The sequence below is a fragment of the Oncorhynchus nerka genome, linkage group LG24 (genome assembly GCF_034236695.1).
Source record: "Oncorhynchus nerka isolate Pitt River linkage group LG24, Oner_Uvic_2.0, whole genome shotgun sequence".
NCBI lineage: Eukaryota > Metazoa > Chordata > Actinopteri > Salmoniformes > Salmonidae > Oncorhynchus > Oncorhynchus nerka.
In genome coordinates this window covers 8179160-8196234 of record NC_088419.1, presented here as the reverse complement: position 1 = coordinate 8196234, position 17075 = coordinate 8179160, and the positions used below count along the sequence as shown (strand labels likewise).

At 45.9% G+C, this 17075-nt stretch overlaps 1 protein-coding gene across 1 annotated transcript in view; it reads left to right on the top strand.

The window, feature by feature from the left end:
- Nucleotides 1-264: 264 nt before the first annotated feature.
- syndig1l (synapse differentiation inducing 1-like) overlaps nucleotides 265-17075 on the top strand; it is a 141070-nt gene continuing 124259 nt past the window's right edge. Inside the window, exon 1 of the mRNA XM_065008584.1 lies at nucleotides 265-859. The gene's annotated coding sequence lies outside the window, so the exon portion shown is untranslated. The remainder of the gene's footprint in view (nucleotides 860-17075) is intronic.

Sequence of the window (17075 nt, the reverse complement as noted above, 5' to 3'; positions counted from 1 at the left end):
CAGTACGCCAGTGATATAACCTATAGGTTTACCACTGCCAGACTCGCGAACAGAAACATATTATACAAACAGTGTCAGGATGCTGTTAACATTAGGCATGAGAGTTGGATGAACTAGCAGCACACTTCACGATAAAATTACACAATTATCTCGATGAGGGCGGATACACGTCTGGTGGGATACTGTACGGAGCTCGCAAACTACACAATCTTTTAAATATATATATAAGAAGACAAATTGTAAAAGGATGGGAGACGATACTACTTGGCTGTGATATTTTTCTTCAAAGTTTGTTTTTATAAACACATACAAAACTAGTTATAGGCTAAAAGTCTCTCTAGATACATGCCAAGGGAACGTTGACGTGTAATGTCACGAACCCTATTAAATGTTGACCCGCACAAGGAAAGCGGTCTTGGAGACGCATTGCCATTTCGCTCTGAGAACACCGAGTTGGTTTTGAGTGACGTTTCTTCTCTTTTCCTCCGGTGCGATCGGTCTGCGAGCTACACCGTTTTCTAATTGATCCGTCATAAATGTCATTCCTGAACATAAGACTCCTGTATCGTATTATTTCGTTTCATTCATTTCGAAGCCAGAGGATCGATAAACAAGATACATTTTTTTGAGAGTTGAGAGAAATCAATAGGCGACATATCAACCGCCACGCCGAGACCTATTCCCTCATTGAAATGAACGCAGTGAAATAACGACTCTAACCGACTCGGTCAGATCAGGTGAATCATTTTCAAAGACAAGGACTATCATTGGTCTCACACCAAACGACAATAATGTCAACAGAAATACAAGCAAGTGGCTGTACATGTCAAACAACGTTTGTATTGTCAGGAATTCGCAGGTAAGACATGTTTTGTATTTTAGATATTATTTTACAAAAGTAACCAACTGTCCTTTTCTTTACGCATCCAACCATGTAGCTCTGGTATTTCGTGTTCTTCCCATGCGATCATATCTCAGCGCGGAGTGAAAGGAGTGCTTATTGATTTAGGAGAAAATGTATCAACTGCCTAAATGCACATTGTCAACGCAAATTGACTTGCATGTTAAAACGGTCAAAAATATAGTGTTGGACTGTGGCTTTTAGGGTAACCAAATTGAAAGCGCGCACATTGCGCATAGGCTGTGTTGTGCCTGTGTGTTGGAACGGTGCGGATATTGGCACATAGGATGCTACGTGTTGTGCAATTGGTCTACCCCATCATTGGTCGTTAAAGTCAGTGTATTTTTGTTACTGGATTAGATGAGGATTTAGTTTATAGGCGTGTGAAACACTGAGAGTTACTTTTTTAAATTGTTTTTTTTCCCGTTGCAGTGGGTTTTGAGGCATGAGTATATAGCCTCAAATACCTGAAGTGTACATATCTACATATATGGCACCGATGTTGTAAATACTAGATCCATTATCCCTGTAGCTTTCAACGTACTGTGTATACTGTACATCCTGACAATGATTGCACAGAATTTTTAATGACAAGAGCATACTGATTCCAAATAGAAAAGTGTGGACTATTGTAAACTGCCAAAAGAATTAGAGGGAGAGGAGGTGCCACATCTGAATATTCAAACATCTTTGCAATGGTGTTCCGTGGATCTTAAATTCTCTGTGTGGGGAAGATGAAACAGACAAGTCTTTTTTGTCAACTCCCTTTTTCTCTCTTAAGTGAACTACTCACAACATGATTAATTAATTCTTATCAGAGAAGTGGCGGAGACAGAATCAAAGGAGTACAGTTTTGTTCAGTTCCGTATCTCTCTCTCTCTCTCTCTCTCTCTCTCTGTCTCTCTCTCTCTCTCTCTCTCTCTCTGTCTCTCTCTCTGTCTCTCTCTCTCTCTCTCTCTCTCTCTCTCTCTCTCTCTCTCTCTCGTGTGTGTCGCCAAGAGGGAGTCAGAGGAGAGCTATAGTCAGGTTGTAGCAGCAGGAGTCAGGCACTCTAATGGCTGGGACTACAGTGTACAGCTGCTGCAGCAACACACACACACACACACACACACGATATACTCCCAGTGAATGGAAGGATGCTTCTCACTCAAAATGAAAAGCAGCACTATACAGAAATAACCGTCTTCTCTCAGATCTCTCTGTGTCTCTGTCTCTGTGTCTCGGTCTATGTCTCTGAGTCTCATTTACATTACATTTACATTTACATTTAAGTCATTTAGCAGACGCTCTTATCCAGAGCGACTTACACATTGGTGCATTCACCTTATGACATCCAGTGGAGCAGCCACTTTACAATAGTGCATCTAAATCTTTTAAGGGATTACTTTATCCTATCCTAGGTATTCCTTAAAGAGGTGGGGTTTCAGGTGTCTCCGGAAGGTGGTGATTGACTCCGCTGTCCTGGCGTCGTGAGGGAGTTTGTTCCACCATTGGGGGGCCAGAGCAGCGAACAGTTTTGACTGGGCTGAGCGGGAACTGTACTTCCTCAGTGGTAGGGAGGCGAGCAGGGCAGAGGTGGATGAACGCAGTGCCCTTGTTTGGGTGTAGGGCCTGATCAGAGCCTGGAGGTACTGAGGTGCCGTTCCCCTCACAGCTCCGTAGGCAAGCACCATGGTCTTGTAGCGGATGCGAGCTTCAACTGGAAGCCAGTGGAGAGAGCGGAGGAGCGGGGTGACGTGAGAGAACTTGGGAAGGTTGAACACCAGACGGGCTGCGGCGTTCTGGATGAGTTGTAGGGGTTTAATGGCACAGGCAGGGAGCCCAGCCAACAGCGAGTTCCAGTAATCCAGACGGGAGATGACAAGTGCCTGGATTAGGACCTGCGCCGCTTCCTGTGTGAGGCAGGGTCGTACTCTGCGGATGTTGTAGAGCATGAACCTACAGGAACGGGCCACCGCCTTGATGTTAGTTGAGAACGACAGGGTGTTGTCCAGGATCACGCCAAGGTTCTTAGCGCTCTGGGAGGAGGACACAGTGGAGTTGTCAACCGTGATGGCGAGATCATGGAACGGGCAGTCCTTCCCCCGGGAGGAAGAGCAGCTCCGTCTTGCCGAGGTTCAGCTTGAGGTGGTGATCCGTCATCCACACTGATATGTCTGCCAGACATGCAGAGATGCGATTCGCCACCTGGTCATCAGAAGGGGGAAAGGAGAAGATTAATTGTGTGTCATCTGCATAGCAATGATAGGAGAGACCATGTGAGGTTATGACAGAGCCAAGTGACTTGGTGTATAGCGAGAATAGGAGAGGGCCTAGAACAGAGCCCTGGGGGACACCAGTGGTGAGAGCACGTGGTGAGGAGACGGATTCTCGCCACGCCACCTGGTAGGAGCGACCTGTCAGGTAGGACGCAATCAAGCGTGGGCCGCGCCGGAGATGCCCAACTCGGAGAGGGTGGAGAGGAGGATCTGATGGTTCACAGTATCGAAGGCAGCCGATAGGTCTAGAAGGATGAGAGCAGAGGAGAGAGAGTTAGCTTTAGCAGTGCGGAGCGCCTCCGTGATACAGAGAAGAGCAGTCTCAGTTGAATGACTAGTCTTGAAACCTGACTGATTTGGATCAAGAAGGTCATTCTGAGAGAGATAGCGGGAGAGCTGGCCAAGGACGGCACGTTCAAGGGTTTTGGAGAGAAAAGAAAGAAGGGATACTGGTCTGTAGTTGTTGACATCGGAGGGATCGAGTGTAGGTTTTTTCAGAAGGGGTGCAACTCTCGCTCTCTTGAAGACGGAAGGGACGTAGTCAGCGGTCAGGGATGAGTTGATGAGCGAGGTGAGGTAAGGGAGAAGGTCTCCGGAAATGGTCTGGAGAAGAGAGGAGGGGATAGGGTCAAGCGGGCAGGTTGTTGGGCGGCCGGCCGTCACAAGACGCGAGATTTCATCTGGAGAGAGAGGGGAGAAAGAGGTCAGAGCACAGGGTAGGGCAGTGTGAGCAGAACCAGCGGTGTCGTTTGACTTAGCAAACGAGGATCGGATGTCGTCGACCTTCTTTTCAAAATGGTTGACGAAGTCATCTGCAGAGAGGGAGGAGGGAGGGGGAGGGGGATTCAGGAGGGAGGAGAAGGTGGCAAAGAGCTTCCTAGGGTTAGAGGCAGATGCTTAGAATTTAGAGTGGTAGAAAGTGGCTTTAGCAGCAGCGACAGAAGAGGAAAATGTAGAGAGGAGGGAGTGAAAGGATGCCAGGTCCGCAGGGAGGCGAGTTTTCCTCCATTTCCGCTCGGCTGCCCGGAGCCCTGTTCTGTGAACTCGCAGTGAGTCGTCGAGCCACGGAGCGGGAGGGGAGGACCGAGCCGGCCTGGAGGATAGGGGACATAGAGAGTCAAAGGATGCAGAAAGGGAGGAGAGGAGGGTTGAGGAGGCAGAATCAGGAGATAGGTTGGAGAAGGTTTGAGCAGAGGGAAGAGATGATAGGATGGAAGAGGAGAGAGTAGCGGGGGAGAGAGAGCGAAGGTTGGGACGGCGCGATACCATCCGAGTAGGGGCCGTGTGGGAAGTGTTGGATGAGAGCGAGAGGGAAAAGGATACAAGGTAGTGGTCGGAGACTTGGAGGGGAGTTGCAATGAGGTTAGTGGAAGAACAGCATCTAGTAAAGATGAGGTCGAGCGTATTGCCTGCCTTGTGAGTAGGGGGGGAAGGTGAGAGGGAGAGGTCAAAAGAGGAGAGGAGTGGAAAGAAGGAGGCAGAGAGGAAAGAGTCAAAGGTAGACGTGGGGAGGTTAAAGTCGCCCAGAACTGTGAGAGGTGAGCCGTCCTCAGGAAAGGAGCTTATCAAGGCATCAAGCTCATTGATGAACTCTCAGAGGGAACCTGGAGGGCGATAAATGATAAGGATGTTAAGCTTGAAAGGGCTGGTAACTGTGACAGCATGGAATTCAAAGGAGGCGATAGACAGATGGGTAAGGGGAGAAAGAGAGAATGACCACTTGGGAGAGATGAGGATCCCGGTGCCACCACCCCGCTGACCAGAAGCTCTCGGGGTGTGCGAGAACACGTGGGCGGACGAAGAGAGAGCAGTAGGAGTAGCAGTGTTATCTGTGGTGATCCATGTTTCCGTCAGTGCCAAGAAGTCGAGGGACTGGAGGGAGGCATAGGCTGAGATGAACTCTGCCTTGTTGGCCGCAGATCGGCAGTTCCAGAGGCTACCGGAGACCTGGAACTCCACGTGGGTCGTGCGCGCTGGGACCACCAAATTAGGGTGGCCGCGGCCACGCGGTGTGGAGCGTTTGTATGGTCTGTGCAGAGAGGAGAGAACAGGGATAGACAGACACATAGTTGACAGGCTACAGAAGAGGCTACGCTAATGCAAAGGAGATTGGAATGACAAGTGGACTACACGTCTCGAATGTTTAGAAAGTTGAGCTTACGTAGCAAGAATCTTATTGACTAAAATGATTAAAAATGATACAGTACTGCTGAAGTAGGCTAGCTGGCAGTGGCTGCGTTGTTGACTTTGTAGGCTAGCTGGCAGTGGCTGCGTTGTTGATTCGGTGGCTAGCTGGCTAGCTAGCAGTGTTGATTACGTTACGTTGCGTTAAAAGAACGACAATAGCTGGCTAGGTAACCTAGAAAATCGCACTAGACTACACAATTATCTTTGATACAGAGACGGCTATGTAGCTAGCTATGTAGCTAGCTACGATCAAACAAATCAAACCGTTGTACTGTAATGAAATGAAATGAAAATGTGATACTACCTGTGGAGCGAGGCGGAATGCGACCGGGTTGTTGAGTTCTAATCGGTAGACGTTGGCTAGCTGTTGGCTAGCTAGCAGTGTCTCCTACATTAAGGACGACAAATAGCTGGCTGCGTTGTTGATTCAGGGGCTAGCTGGCTAGCTAGCTAGCAGTGTTGATTACAGAGTCTCTGTGTCTATCTCTCTGTCTGTCTGTGTCTCTCTCCGCGTCTCTCTGCGTCTCTCTGCATGTCTCTCTGTGTGTTTCTCTGTGTCTCTGTCTGTGTCTCTCTGTGTGTCTCTTCGTGTGTCTCTCTCTGTATCTCTCTGTGTGTGTTTCTCTGTGTCTCTCTGTGTGTCTCTCTCTGCGTCTCTCTGCATGTCTCTCTGTGTGTTTCTCTGTGTCTCTGTCTGTGTCTCTCTGTGTGTCTCTTCGTGTGTCTCTCTCTGTATCTCTCTGTGTGTGTTTCTCTGTGTCTCTCTGTGTGTCTCTCTCTGTGTCTCTCTGTGTGTCTCTCGTTGTGTCTCTCTCTGTTACTCTGTGTCTCTGTCTCTGTGTATTGTGTGTGTGTGTTTCTCTGTGTCTCTCTGTGTGTCTCTCTCTGTGTCTCTCTGTGTGTCTCTCTCTGTGTCTCTCTCTGTTACTCTGTGTCTCTGTCTCTGTGTATTGTGTGTGTGTGTTTCATGCTAGTCTGCGTTGTACAGTAATCTGAGACAGTGATGATGGCTCCTGATAATACAATTAGAAAGGATTAGGGCCTAGTGGACATAGTGTTGATGACATAGTGTTGATGACATAGTGTTGATGACATTGTGTTGATGACATAGTGTTGATGACATAGTGTTGATGACATAGTGTTGATGACATAGTGTTGATGACATTGTGTTGATGACATAGTGTTGATGACATAGTGTTGATGACATAGTGTTGATGACATAGTGTTGATGACATAGTGTTGATGACACATTGTTGATGACATTGTGTTGATGACATTGTGTTGATGACATAGTGTTGATGACACATTGTTGATGACATAGTGTTGATGACATAGTGTTGATGACATAGTGTTGATGACATTGTGTTGATGACATAGTGTTGATGACATAGTGTTGATGACATTGTGTTGATGACATAGTGTTGATGACATAGTGTTGATGACACATTGTTGATGACATTGTGTTGATGACATTGTGTTGATGACATAGTGTTGATGACACATTGTTGATGACATTGTGTTGATGACATAGTGTTGATGACACATTGTTGATGACATAGTGTTGATGACATTGTGTTGATGACATAGTGTTGATGACATTGTGTTGATGACATAGAGTTGATGACATTGTGTTTATGACATTGTGTTGATGACATAGTGTTGATGACATAGTGTTGATGACATTGTGTTGATGACATTGTGTTGATGACATAGTGTTGATGACATAGTGTTGATGACATTGTGTTGATGACATAGTGTTGATGACATTGTGTTGATGACATAGTGTTGATGACATAATGTTGATGACATAATGTTGATGACATTGTGTTGATGACATAGTGTTGATGACATAGTGTTGATGACATAATGTTGATGACATAGTGTTGATGACATAGTGTTGATGACATAGTGTTGATGACATTGTGTTGATGACATTGTGTTGATGACATAGTGTTGATGACATTGTGTTGATGACATTGTGTTGATGACATAGTGTTGATGACATTGTGTTGATGACATTGTGTTGATGACATAGAGTTGATGACATAGTGTTGATGACATAGTGTTGATGACATTGTGTTGATGACATAGTGTTGATGACATAGTGTTGATGACATAGACATAGTGTTGATGACATAGTGTTGATGACATAGTGTTGATGACATTGTGTTGATGACATTGTGTTGATGACATAATGTTGATGACATAGTGTTGATGACATAGTGTTGATGACATAGTGTTGATGACATTGTGTTGATGACATTGTGTTGATGACATAGTGTTGATGACATTGTGTTGATGACATTGTGTTGATGACATAGTGTTGATGACATAGTGTTGATGACATAGTGTTGATGACATTGTGTTGATGACATTGTGTTGATGACATAGAGTTGATGACATAGTGTTGATGACATAGTGTTGATGACATTGTGTTGATGACATAGTGTTGATGACATAGTGTTGATGACATAGACATAGTGTTGATGACATAGTGTTGATGACATAGTGTTGATGACATTGTGTTGATGACATTGTGTTGATGACATAGTGTTGATGACATAGTGTTGATGACATAGTGTTGATGACATAGTGTTGATGACAGTAGTAGTTATCAATAGGATCAATCTACAGTACAGTCCCCATTCCATTACACACATCTGTGTTGGTTAACATGTAAAATCATACTGTAGGACTACAGTAGTATTTTAATAAGGAGATAGGAGAGCAGTAAGAGAACCATTTAGGAAGACGATTCATGTGCTTGATTCAGGTTCTGTACCAATGGCATAGCAGTACATATAACGGTTTAAGATGAAGATGATTCATGAAGAATTGTGTTTAGAATAACACTTGCCACACAACACTAGTCAAGCTCTTCTTCTTTTTCTTCCTCATGTTCTTCTTCTTCTCTAGTCTGGCTCTTCTTCTTCTTCTCTCTAGTCTAGCTCTTCTTCTTCTCTAGTCGAGCTCTTCATCTTCTTCTTCTTATCTCTAGTCTAGCTCTTCTTCTTCTTCTCTAGTCGAGCTCTTCATCTTCTTCTTATCTCTAGTCTAGCTCTTCTTCTTCTTCTTCTTCTCTAGTCTAGCTCTTCTTCTTCTTCTCTCTAGTCTAGCTCTTCTTAATTCTCTAGTTGAGCTCTTCATCTTCTTCTTCTTATCTCTAGTCTAGGTCTTCTTCTTCTTCTTCTCTAGTCTAGCTTGTCTTCTTCATCTCTAGTCTAGCTCTTCTTCTTCTCTAGTCTAGCTCTTCTTTTTCTCTAGTCTAGCTCTTCTTCTTCTTCTCTAGTCTAGCTCGTCTTCTTCTTCTTCTCTAGTCTAGCTCTTCTTCTTCTTCTCTAGTCTAGCTCGTCTTCTTCTTCTTCTCTAGTCTAGCTCTTCTTCTTTTCTAGTCTAGGTCTTCTTCTTCTTCATCTTCTCTAGTCTAGCTCTTCTTCTTTTCTAGTCTAGCTCTTCTTCTTCTTCTCTAGTCTAGCTCTTCTTCTTCTTCTTCTCTAGTCTAGCTCTTCTTCTTCTTCTCTAGTCTAGCTCGTCTTCTTCTTCTTCTCTAGTCTAGCTCTTCTTCTTCTCTAGTCTAGCTCTTCTTCTTTTCTAGTCTAGCTCTTCTTCTTCTTCTCTAGTCTAGCTCGTCTTCTTCTTCTTCTCTAGTCTAGCTCTTCTTCTTCTTCTCTAGTCTAGCTCGTCTTCTTCTTCTTCTCTAGTCTAGCTCTTCTTCTTCTTCTTCTTCTCTAGTCTAGCTCGTCTTCTTCTTCTTTTCTAGTCTAGGTCTTCTTCTTCTTCATCTTCTCTAGTCTAGCTCGTCTTCTTCTTCTTTTCTAGTCTAGGTCTTCTTCTTCTTCATCTTCTCTAGTCTAGCTCGTCTTCTTCTTCTTTTCTAGTCTAGGTCTTCTTCTTCTTCATCTTCTCTAGTCTAGCTCTTCTTCTTTTCTAGTCTAGCTCTTCTTCTTATTCTTCTCTAGTCTAGCTCTTCTTCTTCTTCTTCTCTAGTCTAGATCATCATCTTCTTCTTCTTCTCTAGTCTAGATCTTCTTCTTCTTCTCTAGTCTAGCTCTTCTTCTTCTTCTTCTTCACTAGTCTAGATCTTCTTCTTATCGAGTCTAGCTCTTCTTCTTCTTCTTCTTCTTCTCTAGTCTAGATCATCATCTTCTTCTTCACTAGTCTAGCTCTTCTTATTCACTGGTCTAGCTCTTCTTCTTCTTCACTAGTCTTGCTCTTCTTCACTAATCTATTTCTTCTTCTTCACTAGTCTAGCACTTCTTCTTCTTCTTCTTCACTAGTCTAGATCTTCTTCTTCACCAGTCTAGCGCTTCTTCTTCACCAGTCTAGCGCTTCTTCTTCACTAGTCTAGCGCTTCTTCTTCTTCTTCTCTAGTCTAGATCTTCTTCTTCACTAGTCTAGATCTTCCTCTTCTTCTCTAGTCTAGTGCTTCTTCTTAACTAGTCTAGCGCTTCTTCTTCTTCTTCACTAGTCTAGATCTTCTTCTTCTTCTCTAGTCTAGACCTTCTTCTTCTTCTCTAGTCTAGATCTTCTTCTTCTTCTCTAGTCTAGACCTTCTTCTTCTTCTCTAGTCTAGATCTTCTTCTTCTTCTCTAGTCTAGTGCTCCTTCTTAACTAGTCTAGCGCTTCTTCTTCTTCTTCACTAGTCTAGATCTTCTTCTTCTTCTTCTTCTTCTTTACTAGTCTAGCTATTCTTCTTCTTCTTCTTCTTCTTTACTAGTCTAGATCTTCTTCTTCACTTGTCCAGCTCTTCTTCTTCTTCTTCTTCTCTAGTCTAGCTATTCTTCTTCTTCACTAGTCTAGCTCTTCTTCTTCTTCTTCTTCTTCTTCTTCTTCTTCTTCTTCTTCTTCTTCTTCTTCTCTAGTCCAGCTGTTCTTCTTCTTCTTCTCTAGTCTAGCTCTTCTTCTTTCTTCTTCTCTAGTCTAGCTCCTCTTCTTCTCTAGTCTAGCTCTTGCTCTTTTTCTCTAGTCTAGCTCTTCTTCTTCTTCTCTAGTCTAGCTCTTGCTCTTTTTCTCTAGTCTAGCTCTTCTTCTTCTTCTCTAGTCTAGCTCTTGCTCTTTTTCTCTAGTCTAGCTCTTCTTCTTCACTAGTCTAGATCTTCTTCTTCACTAGTCTAGCTCTTCTTCTTCTTCTTCTTCTCTAGTCTAGCTCCTCTTCTTCTCTAGTCTAGCTCCTCTTCTTCTCTAGTCTAGCTCTTGCTCTTTTTCTCTAGTCTAGCTCTTCTTCTTCACTAGTCTAGATCTTCTTCTTCACTAGTCTAGCTCTTCTTCTTCTTCTTCTTCTTCTCTAGTCTAGCTCCTCTTCTCCACTAGTCTAGCTCCTCTTCTCCACTAGTCTAGCACTTCTTCTTCACTAGTCTAGCTCTTCCTCTCCTCTAGTCTAGCTCTTCTTCTTCACTGGTCTAGCTCTTCTTCTTCACTGGTCTAGCTCTTCTTCTTCACCTGTCTAGCGCATGTATTATATCTTACCATTGCGTCACAGCTTCATGGTAGACTACTGATTGCTCAGTCATAGCCAGAGAGAGAAAGAATTTAGCTGTCTGTTTTCATAGTCGTGGCAGCAGGATAAAGCAGGCCTGGAAAAACAGCCCTGACCGATAAGACACGTCGGTATTCCAATGCATCTTCAACGGCTGGCCTTGGGGCTGGGCTGATAATGCCTGCCCTCGCTTGCTGAGGTCAGTTGCTTGATTGGCAGCAGGCTGACACAAGGAAATGTTTCCTGGCTGGCTGCTGCCTGCTGTCTAATAGGGTTGTATCCCCAAGCACACGGCAGCCCTGTATCAATATGCATCAGCCCTGCTAGTGGAGTGTAGAGGGTGAGTGGCCATAGCCCCACTTGTACCGGTGACATGCTGCTTACAGGTGGAGGTGGAAGCTGCTGTGTTCTCATCAGCCACCGTCTACCCCCAGGGCCATGTCAGAAAACACAACAGCACCCAGGCTACACAAACAGTGCATTCGGAAAGTTTTCAAACCCCTAGACCTTTTCCACATTTTGTTGCGTTACAGCCATATTCAATAAAAACAAAAATGTATCTACACAATATACTCCATAATGACAAAGCAAAAACAAGTTATTTTACATTTTGGAATATTTTTTCAAAATAGAAAAACTGAAATATCAAATTTAATTAAATATTCAGCACCTTTACTCAGTACTTTTTTGAAGCACCATTGGCAGCGATTACAGCCTAGAGTCTTCTTGGGTATGACGCTACAAGCTTGTCACACCTGTATTTGGGGAGTTTCTCCCACTGTTCTCTACAGAGCCTCTCAAGCTCTGTCAGGTTGGATGGGGAGCGTTGCTGCACAGCTTTTTTCAGGTCTATCTAGAGATGTTCGATTGGGTTCAAGTCCAGGCTCTAGCTGGGCCACTCAAGGCTATTCAGAGACTTGTCCCAAAGCCACTCCTGCGTTGTCTTGGCTGTGAGCTTAGGGTCGTTGTCCTGTTGGAAGGTGAAGCTTCGCCCCAGTCTGAGGTCCTGAGCACTCTGGAGAAGGTTTTCGTCAAGGATCTCGCTGTACTTTGCTCTGTTCATCTTTGCCTCGATCCTGACTAGTCTCCCAGTCCCTGCAGCTGAAAAAAATCCCCACAGCATAATGCTACCACCAGCATGCTTCACCGTAGGGATGGTGCCAGGTTTCCTCCAGACGTGATGCTTGGCATTCAGGCCAAAGAGTTCAATCTTGGTTTCCTCAGATCAGAGAATCTTGTTTCTCTTGGTCTGAGAGTCTTTAGGAGTAGGGATGGTAAACTCCAAGCGGGCTGTCATGTGCCTTTTACTGAATAGTGGCTTCTGCCTGACCACTCTACCATAAAGGCCTGATTGGTGGAGAGCTGCAGAGATGGTTGCTTTCTGGAATGTTCTCCCATCTCCACAGGGGAACTCTGGAGATCTGTCAGAGGGACCATCGGGTTCTTGGTCACCTCTCTGACCAAGGTCCTTCTCCCCAGATTGCTCAATTTGGCTGGGCCAGCTCTAGGAAGAGTATTGGTGGTTCCAAACTTATTCTATTTAAGAATGATGGAAGCCACTGTGGTCTCGACAACCTTCAAAGCTGCAGACATTTTTTGGTGCCCTTCCCCAGATCTATGCCTCGACACAATCCTGTGCCTCGATCTCTTTTGCTCTGACATGCACTGACAACTGTGGGACCTTATATAGACAGGTGTGATTTTCCGAATCATGTCCAATCAATTGAATTTACCACAGGTGGACTCCAATCAAGTTGTAGAAACATCTCAAAGATGATCAATGGAAACAGGATGCACCTGAGCTCAATTTCGAGACTCATATCAAAGGGTCTGAACACTTATGCAATTAAGTTATTTCTAGGCTTTGTCATTATGGGGTATTGTGTGTAGATTGCTGTGCTTTTTGCTCTGCCTCCCGCTCTGCCTCACGCTCTGCCTCCCGCTCTGCCTCCCGCTCTGCCTCTCTCTGTCTCCCGCTCTGCCTCCCGCTCTGTCTCCCGCTCTGCCTCTCTCTGTCTCCCGCTCTACCCCCCGCTCTGCCTCCCGCTCTGCCTCTCTCTGTCTCCCGCTCTGCCTCCCGCTCTGTCTCCCGCTCTGCCTCCCACTCTGCCTCCCGCTCTGTCTCCCGCTCTGTCTCTCTCTGTCTCCCTCTCTGCCTCCCGCTCTGTCTCTCTCTGTCTCTCTCTGTCTCCCGCTCTGCCTCCCGCTCTGCCTCCCGCTCTGTCTCCCTCTCTGTCTCTCTTTGTCTCCCGCTCTTCCTCCCGCTCTGCCTCCCGCTCTGCCTCCCGCTCTGCCTCCCGCTCTGTCTCTCTCTGTCTCTCTCTGCCTCCCGCTCTGCCTCCCGCTCTGTCTCTCTCTGTCTCTCTCTGCCTCCCGCTCTGCCTCCCGCTCTGCCTCCCGCTCTGTCTCTCTCTACCTCCCGCTTTGTCTCCCGCTCTGTCTCCCTCTCTGTCTCACTCTCTGTCTCTTTCCCTGTCTCCCGCTCTGTCTCTCTTCATTCTCTCTGTCTCTCTCTGTCCTGGGAGGTAATAGAATGGAGATAAAGTTGAAGTCAATGGATAGTTCTGTAAGACGCACACACACACACACACACACACACACACACCTGATGTCGATGGTTAACTCTGTAACACTTCTGTAGCAGTTGATCCGAGTTACAATGAAAGAAGTATAGCACTGAGTATGGATGGGTTTTTAGACGTGTGAAAAGGGTGGTTTGGGATGCCTGGATCCTGCCAGTAGACCAATCTGTCTCCAAAATGTCTCCCTCTCTTCTTTATACCAGAGCCCTATTCCCTATGTAGTGCACTGCTTTAGACCAGAGCCCTATTCCATACAGAGTGCACTGCTTTAGACCAGAGCCCTATTCCCTACAGAGTGCACTGCTTTAGACCAGAGCCCTATTCCCTACAGAGTGCACTTCTTTAGACCAGAGCCCTATTCCCTACAGAGTGCACTGCTTTAGACCAGAGCCCTATTCCCTACAGAGTGCACTTCTTTAGACCAGAGCCCTATTCCCTTCTGAAAGGAAACCATGATGATGAGGACGAAGAGGGAGACATGATGATGAGGAGGAAGAGGGAACCATGATGATGAGGAGGCAGAGGGAACCATGATGATGGGGAGGAGGAGGGAACCATGATGATGAGGAGGAAGAGGGAACAATGATGATGAGGAGGAAGAGGGAACCATGATGATGAGGAGGAAGAGGGAACCATGCTGATGAGGAGGAAGAGGGAACCAAGATGATGAGGAGGAAGAGGGAGACATGCTGGTGAGGAGGAAGAGGGAACCAAGATGATGAGGAGGAAGAGGGAGACATGCTGATGAGGAGGAAGAGGGAACCAAGATGATGAGGAGGAAGGGGGAGACATGCTGATGAGGAGGAAGAGGGAGACATGATGATGAGAATGGGACAGTAGACCGAAGAAAGAATTGAGACAGTAGACCGATGAAAAAATGGGACAGTAGACCAAAGAAAGAATGGGACAGCAGACCAAAGAAAGAATGGGAGAGTAGACCGAAGATAGAATGGGACAGTAGACCGAAGAAAGAATGGGACAGTAGACCGAATAAAGAATGGGAGAGTAGACCGAAGATAGAACGGGACAGTAGACCGAAGAAAGAATGGGACAGTAGACCGAAGAAAGAACGGGACAGTACACCGAAGAAAGAATGGGACAGTAACGGAAGAAAGAATGGGACAGTAGACCGAAGAAAGAATGGGACAGTAGACCGAAGATAGAATGGGACAGTAGACCGAAGAAAGAATGGGAGAGTAGACCGAAGATAGAATGGGACAGTAGACCGAAGAAAGAACGGGACAGTAGACCGAAGAAAGAATGGGAGAGTAGACCGAAGATAGAACGGGACAGTAGACCAAAGAAAGAATGGGACAGTAGACCGAAGAAAGAACGGGACAGTACACCGAAGAAAGAATGGGACAGTAGACGGAAGAAAGAACGGGACAGTAGACCGAAGAAAGAATGGGACAGTAGACCGAAGAAAGAATGGGACAGTAGACGGAAGAAAGAATGGGTCAGTAGACGGAAGAAAGAATGTGACAGTAGACCGAAGAAAGAATGGGACAGTAGACCGAAGATAGAATGGGACAGTAGACCGAAGATAGAATGGGACAGTAGTCCGAAGATAGAATGGGACAGTAGACCGAAGAAAGAATGGGACAGTAGACCGAAGATAGAATGGGACAGTAGACCGAAGAAAGAATGGGACAGTAGACCGAAGAAAGAATGGGACAGTAGACCGAAGAAAGAATGGGACAGTAGTCCGAAGATAGAATGGGACAGTAGACCGAAGAAAGAATGGGACAGTAGACCGAAGAAAGAATGGGACAGTAGACCGAAGAAAGAATGGGACAGTAGACCGAGGGAAGAATGGGACAGTAGCCGAAGAAAGAATGGGCCAGTGGACTCAGGAAAGAATGGAACAGTAGACCGAAGAAAGAATGGGAAAGTAAACCGAAGAAAGAATGGGACAGTAGCCGAAGAAAGAATAGCATGGGACAATGCGTGTGTCTAGAGACTGGTATAAAGGTAGCGTCAGAAAGGAAGGAATGAGGCATAACAACACCAGGAAGGCGAGACAAAGCTAATCCACGAGGGACCCCTGAGGAGCGTGTTGTGTTCAGGCATGCCCCAGTGCATCCTGGGAGCACGGACCTGCTGATTTATTCATGGGGGGTGAACTATGTCGAACCCAGTGAGGGGAGGAGGGTGAGAGGTGCGAGGGGAGAGGGGGAGGTGTGGAGATGAGGAAAGGAGAAGAGGTTAGAGGGAAGTTGCAAGCCACTGGCTTGGAAAACCAATGGCACAGAATGATGTATCGCCTGGGGTTTGGAGGTTACTGAAGACAGCATCCATCCAGGAGAGAGGAGCCACTTAGGTCCCTAAGCCGAGAGAGAGAGAGCGAGAGAGAGAGAGAGAGAGAGCGAGAGAGAGCGAGAGAGAGAGCGAGAGAGAGAGAGCGAGAGAGAGAGACAGAGAGAGAGAGAGCGAGAGAGCGAGAGAGAGAGAGAGCGAGAGAGAGAGAGCGAGAGCGAGAGAGAGCGAGAGAGAGAGAGCGAGAGAGAGAGCGAGAGAGAGAGAGCGAGAGAGAGAGACAGAGAGAGAGAGCGAGAGAGATGGGGCAGGGACAATAGGAGAGCCACTTGGGACTGAAAACCAATAGAGCAAGAAAGGGAGGGATAGTGAGCTGGTAGTGTTCCCAGGCTGTAGTGAATGGGACATGGATGAAACCCTGGATTTAGAAGGTCACTGGAAACATAATCCATCTTCTCCTTTAGGTGATCATTGACTGGCTTCTCCTGTTCCTTGCAGCCAGACAGCCAGCCAAGCCAAGCAGGCCAGACCCGACCTGCCCCACATTCCCTTACTTCACCATCTCCTATCTGGCTATGACAACTACATGTATACCACGCTACGCATTGCCAGCATGATATAATTTAAAAACTTAAAAAAACAAACATTTTTTAGCTTTCACAGAAAGTGAAAAGATAAGCGTCCTTGACACGTAAATCAATACATTGCAATAAATGCTAAATTGTGGAAGAACACGTTTTTGCGCCACAGCACCTCTGTATTGGTTTTTGACCCCCAGTTTTCTCAGCATTAGGCCTCATTCTCAGTATTAATGATCGTGTTGCTTCTCATTGGCCAGTAGCTTGATATTTGTGATTTGCAAAAACGCTGTATTTTAGTGATCCAGACAGACAGGGAGGTCAATGAGTCAACACCACTGGAAATAATCTGCACTTTATTAGATTACATGCAATCAGATTAATCAAATTATGGTTAGGAGGTGCAAGGCCCACTGCAACACTCATAGCGCACACACAAATCAAATCACATTTGCCACCACACACACACACATACACACACACACACACACACACACACACACACACACACACACACACACACACACACACATACATACACACACACACACACACACACACACACACACACACACACACACACACACACACACACACACACACATACACACATACATACACACACACACACACACATACATACACACACACACACACACACACACACACATACATACACACACACACACACACATACATACACACACACACACACACACACACATACATACACACACACACACACACATACACACACACACACACACACACACACATACATACACACACACACACACACACACACACACACACACACACACACACACACACACACAC